Here is a 20,793-nt window from a genome sequence, read left to right on the forward strand (position 1 = left end):
TTTAGAACAAGTACACTGTGTTCTCTGACAGTGTTTTCCTTTTAGCTAAGTACAAGCCTGATCTTTGTCATAATCTTTATCGAAAGCTTAATAATTTTTAAAAACTCAAGTAATTGGGGTGCCTGGGTGGCTCAGATGGTTAAGCGTCTGCCTTCGGCTGAGGTCATAATCCCAGGGTTCTGGGATCGAGCCCCACATTGGGGTTCTGGGATCAAGCCCCACATTGGGCTCCTGGCTCAGTGGGGAGCCTGCTTCTCCCTCTCCCTCTACCTCTCTCCCTGCTCATGCTTTCTCTATCTCTGTGTCTCAGATGAATAAATAAAATCTTTAAAAAAACCTCAAGTATACAACCTATTACAGAACCATATATCAAACAGAACCTAAACACATACTCCTTAATTTGAATTGATTTGCATTTAATAAGTACATTTGCAAGAATGTGTTTTTGCTATGATGATATTAATAAGTAAAGGAAAATACAAGCGCATAAGTATGCTAAAATAATTTACCCTCAAATTCAAATAGCTGTATATTTGTTACTTGAAAATACAGCCAGCCATCTATTTTCCAGAGCAAGTATAATTGTGCTCTAAGAAACTACAGGCTATCCACAACAAGGCTTTTTTTTTTTTTTAGTTCATTACTAAAATAGATATTAATGGAATACAATAGTTGCTAATGGGCTATTGAACAACAGGATAGAAAGGAAGCTAGACTGGGGTGATATATGCCAATTAGCAAGTTCTTAAAAGTAGCCACAGGGTGAAGCACTGGTTGTTCCAGGCATCAATCTAAGCAGCAATAAAAGAGGATTCAACTCTGAAATAGGGCACACCTGAATTTCTGCCTAGTTGGAGATTTCATGTTGCTTGATCAACTTATAATTAGTATGATATATGGCAGGAAACTTTTCCATTTAAAAAAATTAAAAGAGTTTCTGAACATAATCTTACTAGAATTTTACTAGAATAACTAAACATATTTCCCAAGTGAAGAATTAAACATGACCCTTGGGGAGGGTGACAGGAGTTTCAGAGCATCTCAAACTCTAAATTTTATGAAGTAATAAAAAATTCTCAGAGAAGAGCCAGCTAACTTCATATCTGCATATGAACTATGACCAGTGATTCACTCTGAAAACAGAGCAAGGACAAATTTATAATTTAACTCAGAGTCTGCATCGTGTAGTGTAAATGAATCAAACAATACACAATAAATTTCATGGACAGTTAAGTTTTAGTTCTGGTGGTGTAAATCACAGGTGGGCTCCCATTATAGATAGATACATTGTTGGGATGATAAAAACAGTGAAGTGAAAAAAGTCTTATCCTGCTTTAAGTATCTGAGCTTCAGAAGAAAGAGAAACTCAGTGGGGGATTAAGAAGTGGTGATAGGAACAGAAAAGAACTAATCCCAGTGCTAGAAATAAAAGGAAGAATCAAAGCCAAGCCACCTGTGTGACCTATCTGAACAATCCTAGGGTGAGATGAATCAATCCAACTTCCAATTTGTGGCTGAGCGGTAGAAATGGACCTAGAGAAATCAAAGAGGATTGGTTGGGGGAGGGAGGAGGAGAGCCTGCTGGGGAGTTGTTTGATCAAGCTCAGCTTTGCTCCATCAGATGAGAAAAATCAGTTTTACTGAGTGTTGGTGGAACATTTATGGATTTTAATTCTGCCGGAATGTGCATGTTCATTTTGGCTAGGAATGGAGTCAGAAAGCCTATGTCACCTAACACATTTAATCTCTATATATCAAACATTCAACTCCATTCCTTTCATTGATCTGAAGAGCTAGAAATTCAGAATTCATAAATAAAGTTTAGCAAGAAAAATAAAATAGTTGGAATCACAGATGTACGTGGTATGTTTGAAGATTTAGATGCATTTTCAAAGCCCACATAAGCCTTCATTAAACCATTTAATGCAAAAATAGAATAAAAGTCTATTAATATTAAGTTTTATTAGAATTTATAATCGTTTTGTTCTCCACTTCTGCAGGGAAAAATATTTCAGTACAAAATTTGCATCTCTATAAATCTTATGAAACTAGTAAAAAAATACTTTTTAGTAAGACTGCAAGTAAGAGCAATAAAATATATTTCCAAAGCTGATAAGAGGTAAAGAGGTCAAGAGAATTCCATGCATCATTCTCTATGTTATTAAAATTTTCTTTTCATTCTTTTCAGTAAGATTTTTATCCAAAGATGCACAGTCATGAAGAAAAAAACTCTTGCAGATTTTCCTCAAGACCTAGGGAGTGCTAAATGTATGGAGAGTATCTAAACTGGATGGCCAGAACAATTTTTTACATCAGATTTTGTGTTCAATTAAAGTAGAAATGTAAAAGACAAAAATAGGAATAGGAGTTATTTTAAACAAAGGTATTCATCCTGATCTTGTGTCCATAGGATGTGCAGAGCGGAGTCTCTTCATGCATCCTTAATGTGGAAATAGCTTCTATCTCTTCAGTTACATTTAACCTTTCAAGAGGTGATCATCGATCAGGGAAAGTTTTAAGACAATGAAAAGTTGCACATATGTGTGTTAGTTAATTTGGTGGGAAAAATAATACAAATAGTGGTGGTATTGCTGCTAGATCATGTTGTCTGTATTGAATGTAAGGAATGAATGGATCTGCAATCAGATTCCAGCTCTGCCACTGTCTAGTTGCATAAGCTTAAGTTACTACATTAGGTGAGCTTCAGTTCATTCATCTACAAAATGAGGATATAAAATTTATTTATTTATTTTTAAAGATTTTATTTATTTGGGAGAGAGAGAGAGAGAGCACATGAGCAGGTGAAGGAGCAGAGGGAGAGGGAGAAGTAGACTCTCCGCTGAGCAGGGAGCCTGAAGTGGGGCTTGATCCCAGGACCCTGGGATCATGACCTGAGCCAAAGGCAGACACTTAACGACTGAGTTACCCAGGTGCCCCGAAGATGTAAAATTTAAATGTAACACAAAACACAATGCCTTAGGCATTCTAAGCACACATTAATATTTAATTCTTGTTAATAACATTTTTATGCAATCACAATAGCTAATATCACTATATATATTAATTGAAGTATAATGCATGTTTTAGATATCATAAAGCAAGCACACATCTTATCAACTAGTTTAGGATAAATGATAATACTGGAGAGACAAAAAAGTTTATTTTATTTACTTGGACTTGAGTTTGACCAATTTTATGGCTAGGTAAGGCATTCAGAGTTCATGTCAATCTGTGGAAAGTGGTGAAGCTTTATTTAATTAACGCCTTACTAATTTGACGTGCTTCATTAGAAGAACTTCGGTAAATTGTTTGCAGGAACAGCAGGATTGCTCATGCATAAACTTAATGAACGAACCAATAAATAAATTGGTAAGATTATTAATGAGATGCTTATTCAGGAATTCTTTAGTGCCTTTTCTGCAGGATCTTTAGAAGACTTTAGTGAGTTTTCTCAGATTTTTGTTTGTGTTTACTTGTCGAAAGTGGCACATGCAGGATGTAAAGAAAATTTGATTAGCATGGGTAATTTTTATATTAGTTCACATTAAAACTAAAATATTCAAAAAGCATCAATGAAACCAGTATAATTATGAAGACTGTCTGCACTCAGACTAGAATTATGTCAGCCGTGTTTAACTTGGCTTAACTAATGTGGTTTTTTGAGTTATCAGCATGTAATTTCAAAAACACTTAGAACTTGGTAAAGAATTTTCTAAGGCAAATGAGATACTAAAATTTTATTCAAGAATGTATATTAAACCTGGATCTTGTCAAACCATTGCAACACAATGAGTAAGACACTTTCTCTTCCTCTGTGTCAAGTAGAGAAGACAGACAAGGAATCAGAAATTATAATAGATGCCCTTCTAACATCCTGGGAGACAGTGTGTGTATTGTCTATCAATTTGTCCATCAAAAGTAATCTCCCTATAAGGAATTAAGAAAAAAGAGCTAATTAAAAAACCTGAGATATTGTTCACCACAAGCACACCAATTCTCAAATCTCCTTTGCCACTGCAAACACTCAGTAATCAACACTTTTCCTTAAGTCTAAATTTCATCCTTATAATGTTTGTGAACATAACAGTGCAGATGTCACAACTAATTCATTGGAATTTACGTGACACATGAAATGGTTTTGCTCTTCTGGGCTGGGTTTAGGGTAAACTCAGATGGTGCAGTTCATCCGTGTTTAACTTTTATTTTTTGTTGATGGACATTTTTATTATGTACATTTTATATTTTTATGAGTAATATTGTTATAAACATTTTGTAGATGTCTAATTCATACATAAGCATGAATTTCATGTAGATATATAACTAGGAAGGGGCAATTTCTGTGTCACGGAGTATCCTATGATCAGTTTAGCTAAATCAAGAAAAGCAGTTTTCCGAACGATTGTTCCTATTTATTATCCCACCAACCATTATAAATGTTGTTCCAGATCTTCAACTAAACTTAGTATTGCCTAATTTTTTTTTGTTTTTAGTGTTTCTGGTGATATTTCTTTGTGCTTTTAATTTTTATTGCATTTTATTGATAACAGAAGAGATTAAAATACCTTCTCCCAGGCTGTGGCTTGCTTTTTTACTACTTTAATGGAGTTCAATGATGAATGAAAAATTTTAATTCTAATATCGAATTTATTAGTTACTTCTTCTATGATTAGTATAAGTTATAATCTGTTTAAGAATTCTTTGCTTTTCATAATTTCATGAAAATTTTTTTCTGCATTTTTTTCCTTAAAACTTGAGTGTTTTCTTTTTGTACATTGTGTATTGTATCGTTTAAGTTTGCCAGAGTGTTGAATTTAGGGCTGGATAGCTAGGGTACTCTCTGCCAGGACAGTTTGGCTTTGTAAGGAGAGTCCCTTCCTTTAGGAATCTAGCTCCTTCCACCAGGTTGCCTGAGTATATACTCAAGTGTAGAAAACCAACGGAAAACGTTTGGGAAACACTACACAATTAGAGGACAAAGGACAAAGATGTGAGGAGATAGCAACCAGGGCCATTAATGCACTCAGTGTACCATAGACAGTTTTTTGACCCTAAACACGCATTTTTCTCCCAAATGCAATATGAAAGAAATTTAAAATTTTACTGTCTTTTAAGGTACTCAGATGAATCATCCAATCATAGTATCAGGCTTAAAGGCTTGACTATCATATCAGGTCCAAATAGGTCTTCTTGGAAGTTGCTCTTAACTGATCAGGGGACCTATAAAATTAAAAGATAGGTTGTCTGCTTTCTACACAACTAATGGATAGTGGTTTTATGATTTATCTCCTAAAGACACCGTCATCTACAAAGGGAAAAAACTAGAGTCTATAGTAATTATAAAATCCAACTGCATGGTTCAAAACTACTCTGGGGTTGGGGAATGTTTCCTGATCTAAGCTTCAGTTCTGCTCCTAGGAGGGCCTCTGCAGTCCATTGTTCTCCATGGTTCTTGGGTCAGCCCCCTGAGAGTCATTCCTGTTCTATCACAATGAGATGGTTGTTTCAACGGTGTATCCATATGTCAAAGCTTATCAAATTGTATATTTTAAATATGTCCAGTGGATTGTATGTCCATTGTATATCAATAAAGAAAGTCATTAAGTAGGGGCACCTGGGTGGCTCCGTCCTTAAGCATCTGCCTTTGGCTCAGGTCATTATCCCAGGGTCCTGGGATCAGGCCCTGCATAGGGCTCCCGGCTCCATGGGGAGTCTGCTTCTCCCTCTCCCTCTCCCACTCCCCCTGCTTGTGTTCCCTCTCTTGCTGTGTCTCTCTCTGTCAAATAAATAAATAAGATCTTTAAAAAAGGAAGCCATTAAGCATAGGTGAAAAAAATAAGTGAACTACCACAATATACAGTAACATACATGGAGTAAAAGGTAATGGAGTAAAGATATAAGTCCCGAAACACCACAATTATTATAAAGTTTAAAAACAAGCGAAGCTAAGAAGTGTATTGTTTTTGATAATTTTTTTTCATTTATCTTAAAATTTTTTTTGGTGTTTATTTAAACAAATATATGAACCTTAAGTTGTAATACAATTATGTCTTAATAAATACCATTATAAAAGACTTGATATCGTCCAATCCTTTTTCACTTGTTTAGTGCTTTATACTTCTGAAGGACACAGAATATCATTTCCATTTTTTTAAATATTTTATTTATTTATTTGTCAGAGACAGAGAGACCCCAAGCAGGGGGAGTGGTAGGCAGAGAGAGAAGCAGGCTCCCTGCTGTGCAAGGAGCCCGATGTGGGACTCCATCCCAGGACCCTGGGATCATGACCTGAGCTGAAGGCAGATGCTAAACTGACTGAGCCACCCAGGTGTCCCCTCATTTCCATTTTTTATTTGCATTTCTCTCTCTTTTTTTGGGGGGGTTCCTACATTTTATTATTTATTTATTTTTATTTTTTTATTTAAATTCAATTAACTAACATGTATTATTAGTTTGAGGTAGAGTTCAGTGATTCATCAGTCTTTTTTTTAAATTTTTAAAATTTTTTTTATTATGTTCACTTAGCCAACATATAGTACATCATTACCCAGTGCTCATTATATTGCATGCCCTCCTTAATGTCCATCACACCAGCCGCCTCCGCTTTAGCAACCCTCAGTTTGTTTCCTATGATTAAGAGTCTCTTGGGTGCCTGGGTGGCTCAGTCATTAAGCGTCTGCCTTCGGCTCATGTCGTGATCCCAGGGTCCTGGGATCGAGCCCCACATCAGGCTCCCCGCTCAGCGGGAAGCCTGCTTCTCCCTCTCCCACTCCCCCTGCTTGTGTTCCTGCTCTCACTCTCTCTCTGTCAAAAAAAAAAAAAATCTTAAAAAAAAAAGAGTCTCTTATGGTTTGTCTTTGATTTAAGTGATGTGTTCACAAGTGTTCTTTTTTTTTTTTGCTTTAACAATTACTAGTATGTTGCATATGTTTTTGCATATATCAAATATTATTCAAAGGATAATAAAAGAATAAAATACGTAAGTAAATCAGTAATATAGAGCAGATTGTCATAATTACTATTTAGCAATGAGTTTTTGGACTTTAGGAAAGTAAGAGATGTGCCTCAAAGCATTACTGATGATGATGGCAGTGATATACATATCATTATACATAAACCACATTCCTGGGGGGGTGGTATATCATTTGAAAATCATATTTGAATATATCATACTAATGCCATCTAATTGGTTTGTGTATATTAGTATATACAGATCTTAAATATATGACATTCAGAAAGTTCTTTTTGATTTGACGTCATTGACTTTGCTTTCAGGTAAACCTATAATCTACATATTTTTTTCCTCAGGGCTCTTTGTGTTATCTCATTGAAACACCTTAACTATAAGATATATTGAAGACCTAATAAAAATAGATCACTAAGAATTAACTGTTAATAGTCTTTTCAAAACTTAATGGTGTAAAACCGTGAATTAATCTATTCATATTAATTCAAAAATGCTACTGTTACAGCAGGAATTTTTAAATTTTTAGTATAAAGATAGAATCACCCTGTTAAATTCTTTAAGTTTAATTCCATTTAAGGTATTTTAATACAGAACATTATTTGTATGGTGTACAGCAGGATAGAAACATCTGGTGTTTATGCATTTTCTGGTAAATCACAGATCACTAATTATTTTCCATGTGTCAGGAAAAAAAATTGATTAATCACCCATCCTTGTTAGCCTAATGTTCTGCAACTAAGATCTGTTCTTTAAGTCTTCAACCTCCTTTGTACATTTTGTGGCCTTAACTGTGGAGGTATTTATTTCCATTTTTTCAAAAATTTCTTCAAATAGGTTTGCTTCTAAATACTTCTAGAATTTTTGTTTCAAATTTTAAAAAATGTCATTGGACAGGCCCACAGAAATTCGGTTATGATTTTGATTGTTTGAAGATGGTTTAATTTGGAAAAATTGTATATCTCCATTGTTCCATTGTTGTTTCTGCATGCTAAAACTATCTGCCAACTTATTTACGGCTTTGTATGTGTTTCAGTTAGGTTTTATAGATTCATTGTGTAATTTTTTAAAAGATTTTATTTATGTATTTACTTATTTATTTATTTATTTGAGAGAGAGAGAGAGAGAGAAGGGGGAGAAAGCAAGAGTGCGAGCAGGGGGAGGGACAGAGGCAGAGAACCTCAAGCCGACTCTGCGGTGAGCGCTGAGCAGTCATGGTGGAGCTGATCCCAGGATCCCATGATCACAACTGGAGCTGAAACCTAGAGTCGGACGCTTAACCGACTGAGCCACCCAGGCACCCCTTCATTGTGCAGTTTTTGTATATTTTTGCTATTTCTATAGGATCTTTATGTAATTTTTTCTAAATTGTTTTTTCTAATATAGAGAGAAATTATTCATTTATTGTATAATTTAAATGGTGTTGATAATGCCTGATTTGGGCCAAGAGAAGGTTTAAAACTGAAATACAGAAAAAAATTTGGGATAACTTCTCTGAAAGGAACTAACTTTTAAAGCTGTTTTTTTTTTTTTTTACTCCTACTCTGTTTTATAGTGCTTTCCAAAGAATTTGGAGGAACCAGTGTTTCCCTAATGATCTTTTTTCCCTTTTCTCCTCCAGAGTAATTTATAATGCATTCCACATTTCAGTGATACTCTTATGGGGATTTGTTTTCCAATCTCTTTAATAAAATTAAATTTCAGAGAGCAAAAGCAAATGGTTTGGGAAACAATCGGCAAATGGCATTTCTTACAAAGAGCAGAACAAGATTATGGAAGATGCATTTACTAAGGAGGTTTCTCCATTGTCAAAGCAGGCAGTTTTCACAGTAACTGCCTAGTAGGATTTTATAACTGTTTGCGACCATTGACTGGGTGTGTTATCCATTCTGTATAATAATCATTGGAAATAATCGTTGTTTTTTTTGTTTGTTTGTTTCCTTGTTTTTAGGTAATCAGACCACAAGAAACTACATCCAGACAGAAGGCCCAGAAATCCTGGACTATGAACTGGACATATTTATTTGGTAGGACTTGGGATGGACTCCTCTGGGAAAATATATGTATGTGTAAGGGGTGGTTGGTGGAGACTATGATAGAGGCACTTAATTTTTTTACAATAATTTCACTTTCTTTCACCATTAAAAGGATTTGTACATTTCAGCTGGGACGTCTTCCCTCAGCTAAAGATTACATTTTCTTTTTTGTTGTTGATGTACATATTTAAGGTTTACAAATTGATGATTTGATATTCATATACATTCTGAAATAATCACCACAGTCAAGCTAGTTAGCAAATCTGCCACGTCACATAGTTACTTTGTGTTGTGTGTGTGTGTGTGTGTGTGTGTGTGTGTGTGTGTGTGTGTGTGTGTGTGGTGAGAATACATAGGATATACTCTCTTAGCAAATTTCAAGTATAGGGTACAGTATTGTTACCTATAGTCACTAGGCTATGTGCATTAGATCTCCAGAACTTCTTCATCTTACATAACCGAAACTTCTATCCCTTGACCAACATCTCTCCATTTCTCCCATTCCCCACACCCTGCTAACTACCATTCTACTCACTGCTTCTATCACTCAACTATTCTAGATTCCACATATATATGAGATTATACAGTATTTGTCTTTTTATGCCTCAGTTATTTCAGTTAGAATGATGTCCTCCAGAATCATCCATATTGTCACAAATGGCAAGATTTCCTTTATTTAAGACTGGATAATATTCCATTTTATGTGTCTATATACTGTATTTTCTTTATCTATTTATCTGTTCATTGACATTTAGGTTGTTTCCATGTCTTGCCTGTTGTGAATAATGCTGTAATGAACATAGGAGTACAAGTATCTCTTTGAGTTCCTGATTTTAATTCCTTTGAATAAATATCCAGAAGTGGGATTGCTGGATCATATGGTAGTTCTATTTTTAATTGTTTGAAAAATCTCCCTACTTTTTCCCATAATAGTTGTGCCAATTTACATTCCCACTAACCTGTACATTCCTACTAATGTGTAGGGTCAGTTCCCTTTTCTCCACATCCTCACCAAAGCTTAGTATCTTTTGCTTTTTCAGTAATAGTATGATGTGATATTCTTGTTGTAGTTTTGTTTTGCATTTCTCTGAGCATCTTTGAATATACCTGTTGGCTATTTGTATGCTTTTTTCAGAAAAATGTTTCAGATCCTTTGCACATTTTTTATTTGGGTTATTTATTTTTAGTTATTGAGTTGTATGACTTTCTTACACAGTTTGGCTATTAACCCTTTATCAGATGTAGCGTGTGCAAATATTTTCTTTTTTTCTGTTGCCTTTCATTTTGTTGATTATTTTCTTTGCTGCGTAGCTTTTCTAATTTTAATTAAAATATTTTTATTGAGTACATAGTGTTACATTAGTTTCAGATGTGCAGTGTTGTTATTCAGCTTTTCTATAGAAATGCTGTGCTCCCCACAAGTGTAGCTCTCATCTGTCACCATACAACGCTATTACAGTATCAGTGATTATATTCCTTGTGCTGTGCCTTTTATTCCTGTGACTTATTCATTCCATAACTGGAAGCTTTTATTTCCTACTCCCCTTCACCCATTTTTCCCACTCCCACAACCCCTATCCACTGGCAACCATCAGTTTGTTCTCTGTATTTATGAGACTGATTTTGCTTTTTGTTTGTTAATTCATTGTTTTGTCTTTCAGATTCCACATATGACTGAAATCATGTGGCATTTATTTTTCTCAGTTTGATTTATTTTACTTAGCATAATGCCCTTAGATCCATTCATGTTATCACAAATGGCAAGATCTTATCCTTTTTTATAGCTGTATAATAATCACCCGCCTGTGTGTGTGTGCGCGTGCGCGCACGTGTGTGTGTGTGTGTGTGTGTGTGTGTACACCACATCTTCCTTATCCAATTGTCTATTGGCATTTAGCCTGCTTCTATATCTTGGCTGTTGTAAATAATGCTGCAGTAAACAAAGAGATTCATATATCTTTTTAAATTAGTGTTTTTGCTTTCTTTAGGTGAATACCCAGTATTAGAATTATTGGATTATATGGTATTACCAATTTAATTTTTTGAGGAAACTCCATACCATTTTCCACGGTGGCTGTACCAGTTTACATTTCCATGAATAGTTGTGCAGAAGCTTTATAACATGAGGTAGTCCCACTTGTTTACTTTGCTTTGGTTGCCTCTACTTACAGTGTCATACCCAAAAACTGTGCCAAGACCAGTATCAAAGAGCTGTTTCTGTATGTTTTCTTCTAGGAGTTTTATAGCTTCCCATTTTTCCCAATTCCCATTACATTTAAGTCTCATCCATTTTGAGTTGATTTTTGTGTATGGTGTAAGATATTGGTCCAATTTCTTTCCCCTTCCTTCCTCCCTCCCTCCCTCCTTCCCTCGCTCGCTTCCTCCCTAACTTCCCTCCTTCCTTCCTTCCTTCCTTCCTCATTTGGAGTACCAAGTTTTTTAACACCATTTATTGAAGAGGCTATCTTTGCCCCATTGTGTATTCTTGGTGCCTTTCAAAGATTAGCTGCCAGTATATGCATTGGAAGCCTGCATTTTCAAATCTCTCTTGCAGCTAGGTAAAGCATTATGACTAAGTGTTGGTTATGGGATGTGAGAGAAAGGTATGTATGTGACTTCTGATTCATGCTTCTGAGAAGAGTTGTATTAATCCTTTCCCTCTCATTTCCTTTCCATTAACTGAAATGTACAAGTGATAGTGTAAGCTGTAATATACATATTAGGACATGATGTACTGAAGCCAAACCTTGAGGATGGCTTGGTCAAAAGGACAAAAAGAGATTGGAGTCTCGATACCACATAGTATTTATGCATATTTTATACTTTTCATTGAAGGTACTAGTATATATTATATAATCTATAAACAAATTGCAGATGTATTTAAAAATAACTTATTGATGGGGTGCATTTTTCAGCCATGCCAAAACTTAGGGGCTAACACTTCTGTAGGGAGCACAATACCAGGGAAGCGGGAGAGAAGATAACTTTAGAGTGAAGCGGGGAAGAAAAAGAGCAGATATTTAAGGGAGTGCATTATAGAACTGGTCACAGCTTTGGAACAGGTTAGCTGCTGGTCAATCTCATAAGAAGTCTTCACAGAGGCAAAGGAAACTGCTACATCTGTAGAAATAGTTAGATAAAGGAGAGAAAAGGAGATCGTTTGTAGAGCAGTCTCATTCTTCTTTTAAAGAAGTTGTCCTCCCAGACATCAGGTGTGCTCCTCTTTCGGATGGTACTCCCTGACTCCTTCAAAGGAGGCTTGTTCCTAGTGCAAGGCATAACACTCAGGGAGAGGGAAGGAGCTGGGTGTCTGTGATGGGTGTGATCTTGAGCAGCCACTCCTGAAGCTTGCCCCTTAGTAACAACAGAGAAGCCAGAGTGAGAGAAGTTGAAATGTGGGGTGACATGCTGTCTCTTAGTGTCTGTGAATAACTTGAGGGGCTTGTTTAACCAGATGAACAGTCCAGATGATTTACTTTCTATTAGGAAGCTGCCAACAAAGCTCTTTGGAGCCTTTCTTCAAGATCCTTGTGGTGTGTAAGAAAGCACTTAGTGCCCAGCAATGTTCCTTGAGTGTCCACGGTAATATTAAGCAGAGCACAGTGGAGATACAGGATTGAAAAATAGTTTGGAGACCAGTTCAGTAGATATGGACATTAGAAAGAGGTAAGGCTCTAATGAAAGACAGATACTGGTAGCTTCTCTCTGAAATGCTCTAGAGTTTTTGTAAGTAGTCACTGAAGAGCTTTAAGGTTAAGGGTATTTTTAAGCAGAAATATCTGAAAAGAATCTGCTGCCACTAGAGAAGCCTATGGAGTCTTAATGAGTGGAAGAGGCCAAGAAGGCCTGAGTGTCCAGGGAAGTCCTCTTCTGGCTTCGGAGTGTCAGAGGTCCTGGTGATGCTTATGAAGGAAACATGCACTTAAGAGACTCATTTAGATATACAGCGGACTTAAGTAGAAAATGTCTCCGAGTGTCGCATATCTCTATCTGTGCTCTACTCCACTGTAGGTTCAAAATTCCTCCAAACCCCTATTAGGCCCATAACAAGGAGCAGTCTTCCTGCATCTTAATGAATTACATGCATTTACCTCTTTTTCCCAGAAAACGTATACATAATAGATAAGTGATTTTATAGACTCTGGTTTTGGATGAATTATATGGGTATTGTCCAGTTCAACTAAAGCTCCCCATCATTTTAGGAAAAAAAATCATGCAGATCAGTGATTTAACTAAATTAAATTCATAACTTAAAGACATTGGAGAGAATTAAGTCTGAAACTTTTGGTATTCAAGTGATTTTCAGGCTCTTTTAATTGTTTGGTTATTTTAAGGATAGTAGTTTAAAAAATTCAAGATGCCTTCAAAACAACTACTTGATAATATCCCAGAGGAATTAATGTAAATGATACGTATTAGCGTTGAAGAAAAAAATCCAGTATCTGCTTTATGCATCTGCACTTTTATAGAATACAGTGCAGTGATTAAACAATACTACATGATCTGGTAGTCTTTGTCCATATTTATAAGAAAGCTTATGGCACTGTAAATTAGCCATGACTCTATTTTAGATACGTGAGAATAAAGCATCATCTCACTAGTTCTTCATAGATATTGTATAATATAGTTATATAGCTGTTGAATCACTCTGTGAACGCAGAATAATTGTCTTTGATGTTTAATACTTTTGGTTAAAATCCCATTTTTATAGTTCAAAAAATGTGTTTTGACCCATGCACTCTATGTACTGATTTATCTACTTCACATCTAGTGAACCTAAAATAGTTTTAAAGGAGTTCTGTGGATGCCAGTGAACATCTGAAAGTATTTTGTCGTACCTATATTTAAAAAAGAATTCCCATCACAGGGGAGTTTAAATTGCCCAAACCATAAAAGGATTATTTTTCTAACACGTGAACTGGTGTTCTGCTCCTTGTGTCCTTCCTGTATTCTGTAGACTCTTTGGAGTAATCCACGATCAATTCTGCCAGTGCCCAGGCAATTAACTCTTTGGCTGCAGTTCACCTGCTAGCTTGATATCCCATCCTCTTATTAGACACTGGCACTTGAATTCCACCCAGCCTTGATAGGTCTTTGAACTCAGTGTGGTATTGTCATATGAACTAGATTTTGTCTCATTTAAAATTGCTCACTGACACACACAAATGGAGAAAGGCAAGAGGTTCTTCAGCAGGAAATCCAGTGTTCACTGTAGAAGTTAATGATCACTTTTTGAAGCCATTCTTTGTTTTCCACAAAAATAATTTATATTACTTAATCAAAGACTTTCTTCCTCCCAAACTTGCTGTGTTTCTTATTAAAATATTGCTGTAGATCAAATGCTTTCATTCCCTCAAAGTTACTTTGTCAAATCATAACTCCCAATGTGATGGTATTGGAACTTTTGGGAGGTGATTATAGTTTGTGAGGATGGAGCCTTCATGAATGAGGTTAGTGCCCTTAAAAAAGAGACTTCAGAGAGCTTCCTTACCCCTTGCACTATGTGAAGACACAGAAGACAGCTGCCTGTGAACCAGGAAGTGGGCTCTCACCACGCATTGAATCTGCTGGCGCCTCGATCTTGACTTCCCAGCCTCCAGAACTGTGAGGAATTAACTTATGATATTTATAAGCCACCCAGTCTATGGTACTTTTGTTATAGCAGCCCAAAGAGACTAAGACAAATATATTAATAGCAGGCTTAAAAATTTAAGGACTAGTTTTCTTCAGGAATTTTGAGGAAGTAATTTTATACCTTTTCACAATATTCTGAGATCCCTCTTTTTCTAATATGATGCAAACAGATATGAAGAGGGTAAGAACAGTATTTATTATCCATTTCATCAAACGTAGAGTACACTTGGTAAACTACAAATAAAAACTGACCCTTGACCAAGCCCCAAAAGTCATTCTGTTGTTATTTTACTCAGAGATGATAAGTCTCCTCAGACAAAGACCTAACTTCTGGTGGTAAGGACAATTATAGTTCCAGCTGATGATATTAGACTATAAATTCTGAAGTACAGTCATTGTTCCTGTCTGTCCTAGAAAGCAAACACTAAGAGAATATGTAATAGATAATATATAGAATATGTAATAATTACTTGTCTCACCTTTTAATTTGGGATATTACTAAGTGGTTATTGTAAGTAATGTATGTTTGTGTTTGAAGTGGTGACGTGACGAATAAAGTGAAACTAGATTTTAAAAATACAGTATGTAGGTTTTTTAAAAAAACTTGATTTTTAAAATTCATATTGAAAACACAGTCTTTGTGAAGAATGTTCAAAACAAGTTTTTCAGTGTTTTTAATATGCATAAGTTCTCGATGCAGTAACATTGATATGAGGAATCAATATTGGAAGTGCTTTAGATTATTAAAAATGAATTACATTAAAACAAGTTACATTAAGCAAGTTAAAATGAATCATTTTTAAGTCTGATATATATATACATATATATATACCCAACATTTAAATACACATACAGCTTTCATGCAGTTTAATCAGATTCATGTATTTTTTTATCAGGATTTTAACTTTAGCAACAAGTCAACATTATCATGTAGTATATGCTAAACATGCAAATATATAGTTTGAAAAATTACCACAAACCTATAAAATATTATTTCAAAATGCATCTATTTGAATTAAAATGTTATGAGTTGATTTGCATTCATTAAAATATATTACCTTATATATACATTGCTTATCAAGCAAATGTTATATGAATATTCAGTCCCATTCTAATTTTGGACTCCTTAATTTAAGTAAGGGAACCTCATCTCAGCAAATCAAATACTGTACTTTATCTACATTTTTTGAATTATATACTGGTTGAGGAGGGATACCATCTGTCATTTTATTTTAAACCCACTGTTCTGTCTCATGTACCAGTAGGTCATTTCTATTTCTGGCAAGTGATAGGGAATGTTAAACGAATGGGGAAATATTTCAAAAATAAAAATTTGATACCTTTATTTTATGACGTGTTTAGTCTTTTAGCAACATGATGTTTCAATTTAACAATTTCTTGAGTGCTTTCTCTGTATAAAGCATGTGTTAGTGCCGGGCCAAGCAAAGATAATTGAGTTAGGTGCTTCCCATAAGGAACCTTCCACTTTAGAAGAGAGTTACACATGCTTCTGAATAACTGTAATTACAGGTCTACCATAGATACTGCCAAAATGGAAGCGGGAATCCATTGTGAAGGATGCCAGAGAAAAATAATTAATGATAACTCAGAATGTGAATTGAAATTTTAATATCTTGGTACTTTTCAACCAGTGCCTATTTTTGTCAGTAAAATTTAAGCATATGTTACCCATCCAGAAATCTACAATCTGTGAAATAAAATACAAGAAACACCCCAGAAAATTTAGAATGATCAGTTTTCTGAACTTCACTGGACATGTATCCTTCTCAACTTTTATAGTAGCTAATTCTTCTATATGATTAAGAGTTAATAATTATCATTAAGCTTACAGTTTATTTTCCAACACTGTTTAAGCCCGCATTATGTTATTTTTTATTCCCTCCCTCTCTTTGTTACTGAACTCAATCAGCTTATCATTAGTTATTTTACTTTATTTTATTTATTTTTATTTATTTTATTTTATTTATTCTTTTAAAGATTTATTTATTTATTTTAGAGAGAGAGAGAGAAAGTACACATGCATGAGCAGGGGGAGAGGCAGAGGAAGAGGGAGCAAGAGAATCTCTAGCCGACTCTTGGCTGAGCCGGGAGCTAGACGTGGGGCTTGATCTCATGAACCTGAGATCATGACCTGAGCTGACATCAAGTGTGGGATGGATGTTCAACCGACTGAGCCACCGAGGCACCCCATCCTTAGTTATTTTAAATAAAATAGCATTACTTATACAATTGTCATTACTTAATATTGTATCTTATTTTACACACTTTTAAGATGATTATCTCAAGATATTTCTCAAATATTCATTTTAGCGTCTCTCCAAATATGATTTTAAACCTGCCAAATATACCCTGAAATTGGATTTCAAATTCTAATTAAACTGAGATAAACTTATGTGACCTTAAAAAACCCAGTGTAGGATGAAGTTTTATTTCTTTCTTTTTATTTTAATTGAGAAGCAATATTCTGCATGCCTGAATCTATATTTGTTTAATAGATTTTTATTATTGCTCAAAGTATAATATCACTTACAGAAAGTATATCTACAGGTATTTCTAATTCTATTCAACTAGGAAAATGCAATTATTTTATTAATTTGATATTATTTTTAATATGCTAGCAGAGTATTGTATATCTTGTTAAATCAGCAAATACAGTTATGGATAATGTAATCACAGTGTAGCTATAAATATAAATGTTTAATGAGACACATTTGCATTTAGGGAGATAGAGGATGTATAGTCATGGTGAGGCTTAGAATGTGTTTTATCATTTTGTTACTAAACAATTTTATAAGGCTCTCATAAAAGGAAGGCTAGGTATTTATCTTTTTGATGTTTTTATTCCTGGAGCTATCTTTATGGATAATTAAAATATTAAGTTTCAAAGACTTGTACTCAGTATGTTTATCAGTCATGGTCTCAGCTGGAAACAGACAGCAAGTTAACATTAGGATAATTGAAGGAGGGTTTAATAAAGGGACTAAATATAAAGTAGGCAAGATATGAGAAAACTACATGAGAAAGTCAAGACTCCCAGGCTAATAAGAGTGGTTGTTATCGGCCCTTGCCCTTTTTGATGAGCTTGGGGAGAGAGCATTTCTGGAACTTCAAAAGGAAGTAGAGAGGGCTAACTTGGAAAGCAGGGCTTTCCATTTGGTTGAGGGACATAGCCAAACTTAAAGTAAGGGAGCAAGGGGATAAATGTTCTATTATCTGCTCCCATGGGTCTTTAGAAGGATTTCCCTATTGACTAAATATAACCAGGAGCCTGAGCACATGGGTATTCTTTGATGTAATTTATACAAGTTAATCGTCAGAGACCCAAGTGCAGGGTGAATTTGAGAGGCGAACAGAATATATCAGATACAGTGCATGCAGGAAACAGTCAAATTATTGGGTTAAATAATTCGCAGATTAGTCTTTAGCCCATCAACATAATCAAAATAAAGTTTGTATCACTAAGACATGATTTACACCAGGCTAATTTACTCAGAGTAATGGACAAACAACACAAAAGTAACATTAATTTACTCTCCCCTAAAATCCATAATGTTGTCTTAAAGAACAATATGCCCATAATTTGGTCTTAACACATTTGAGCAAGTCAGTTGTGCTCATTGTCACTGTGCCTTCTGGTTGGTGCCTGCCTTCGGATAGTATAGTCTCCCATGTCCTTTTCCTGCTCGGCTTTTCTTCTTAAAGTATAATGCCAGCAAAATGGTAGAGTAGGCAGCTTTAAGCTCTCATCCCCTTCACAGAAACATTGAAAGGTAAGCAAAAACTGTTTAGGCCACCTTTGTCAGAACTCTGAAAAACAGTCAAAGGTGTGGAGCAACCAGGTGGATGATGAATTAAGAAAAAAAGCAACTTCAAAATAGTAGGAAAGCTTTGTGGTGTTTTTACATCACAGTGGCTTTACCCCACTCCCTCCAGTCTTGAAGAGAGAAGCCTGCTTTCCCAGTGTGGGACCCTCTTCCCTGGTTCCAGAAGAAGCGGAACACATGCTTTCCACAAATTATTGCAGGTACCTGTCCTAACCTATCAAAAAGACTAACACAAAGCACTTGTCTCTGTTTCCTCCAACTCAGACCTCAGACCAGAAAAGTGGTAAGAATCACTTGGAAACGCTGCAAATAGAATGACAATTCACAGATGCCTGGGACAAAAGATTGTAGTATGTTTTGATTGTCTAAGTCCCAGGAGCAAAATTTAGGGAGGATTTCTTTGGGGAATTAGGACATTCAAAGCACTGTTGTATATGGTAGAGTTTGGAAGTTCATGCACCTGCTCACAGCAAGAGATGTTCTCAAAAAAGTACCTGAGAAAATTAATATTTCACCTCTATTTGATTCCTAAGCTCAGTGTAAGTCTGGCTAAGTGTTGAAGGAGTACCTGGGCACTCACCCAGTCTGCAAAAGCTGGATGAGCTGTTATTTATTTATTTGTTTGTTTTTGTTATTTTTAGTTCCTGTTGTTCAAGGAAATCTCTGGCAAACTACTTGCTGAACAAAAGCTAAGAAATAGAGACTTCAGTGTCCATACATAGTAAGGAATATAGTCTTTACAAGAAATAACGTTGAAAGTCCTAAAAAAAATGGACTATCACAGCCTTCAATCATGAAACCAAGAGAGAAATGACTCATCGTGTATTAGGGGAACCTCAAAAGGATTAACAGCTGATTTCTCATCAGACTGTGGAAACCAGAAGATAGTGTGTGACATATTGAAAGTGCTGAAAGAAAACAACAAAAAAAACCTATTAACCCAGAATCCTTTTAACTTATAAAGCTGTCCTTCAAATATGAGGCAGAGATTAAGACTTTTTGAGATAAATAAAAGCTAAAGAAGTTAATTATCACTAGATCTGCCCTACATGAAATGCTAAGCAGAGTCCTTTTGGTTGAAATGATAGGAATAGACACTAGTAACTCCAGGATCTCTGGTAAAGGTAAGTACATGGGCAAATATAAACACCAGTATTATTGTATTTTTGGTTTATAATTCCACTTTTAATTTCTTCTAAGATTTAAAAGACAAAGGAATAAAAATAATTATAAATCTGTACTATTGGCCACAAAATGTATACAGATGTGTTTGTACAACAAAAGCATAAAGTGAGGTATGGTGGAGCTGTATGGAAGCAGCATTTTTGTATGCTATTGAAGTTAAATTGGCATCAAATTGAAATAGATTGTTATGAATTTAGGATGTTAAATACAATAAAAACCACAAAAATAATAGATCTATATTTCTATAATGAGAAGTGGATTAAGATTCACTACAAAAAAGACAAATGGCTTGAAAATGAAAGGATGAAAAAAATACTCCAAGCAAATAGTAACAAAAGGAAAGTAGGGGTGGCTGTACTGTTACAAGAGAACAAAAAAGGATGTTATATATTGATAAAGGGTCAATTTATCAAACAGTATAATAATTATAAACATATATGCACAAACAGAGGAATCCCAAAATACATGAAGTAAACGTTGAGAGAATTTAAAGGGAGAAATTGTTCCACAATAAGAGTTGAGACTTGAATACACCACTTTCAGTAATGGATAGAATGTCTAGACCCAGGATCAGTGGAAAATAGAGGACTTGAACAACACCATTAAGCAACTACACCTAACAGACATATATAGAACCCTCCACCTACTGGCAGCTGAATGCACATTTTTCTCAAGTGCACATGAGACATTCTCCAGAATAGATGATATGTTACACAGAACAAGTCTCAATAGATTTAAAAAGAAAAATATCATTCAAAATATCTTCTCTGACCACAATAGGATGACATTAGAAATGAAAACAGAAGGAAAACTGGAAAATTCTCAAATATGTGGAAAATAAACAGTATATTCTTAAACACCCAGTGGTGGGTCAATGAAGAGATCACAAGTGAAAATGGAAAATACTTAGAAATGAAAGCAACTGATCATATAAGCTACCAACACTATAGCATGGAGCAAAGGTGTGTTCAGAGAAATTTATAGCCATATATGCTTATATCAAAAAAAAATCTCTAATCAATAATCTTCCTACCTTTCAAGGAACTAGAAAAAGAAAAGCAAACTAAACTAAAGCTAGCAGAAGAAAATAAATATGAAGATTAGACAAGAATAGAACGTAAGTAATACAAAG

General features: G+C 35.1%; 1 long non-coding RNA gene across 3 annotated transcripts in view; it reads left to right on the top strand.

Annotated features, from left to right (window-relative positions):
* The window catches only part of LOC141372739 (uncharacterized), a 167,110-nt gene that overhangs the window by 45,039 nt on the left and 101,278 nt on the right, over positions 1–20,793 (top strand). For all 3 annotated transcript variants that reach the window (XR_012378140.1, XR_012378141.1, XR_012378142.1), the window contains exon 3: positions 8,913–8,988. This is a non-coding gene — a long non-coding RNA (uncharacterized lncRNA). The remainder of the gene's footprint in view (positions 1–8,912; positions 8,989–20,793) is intronic.

This window comes from Callorhinus ursinus, unplaced genomic scaffold (genome assembly GCF_003265705.2).
Source record: "Callorhinus ursinus isolate GAN/ISIS: 27379988/994484 unplaced genomic scaffold, GSC_fseal_2.0 scaffold5, whole genome shotgun sequence".
Lineage (NCBI taxonomy): Eukaryota > Metazoa > Chordata > Mammalia > Carnivora > Otariidae > Callorhinus > Callorhinus ursinus.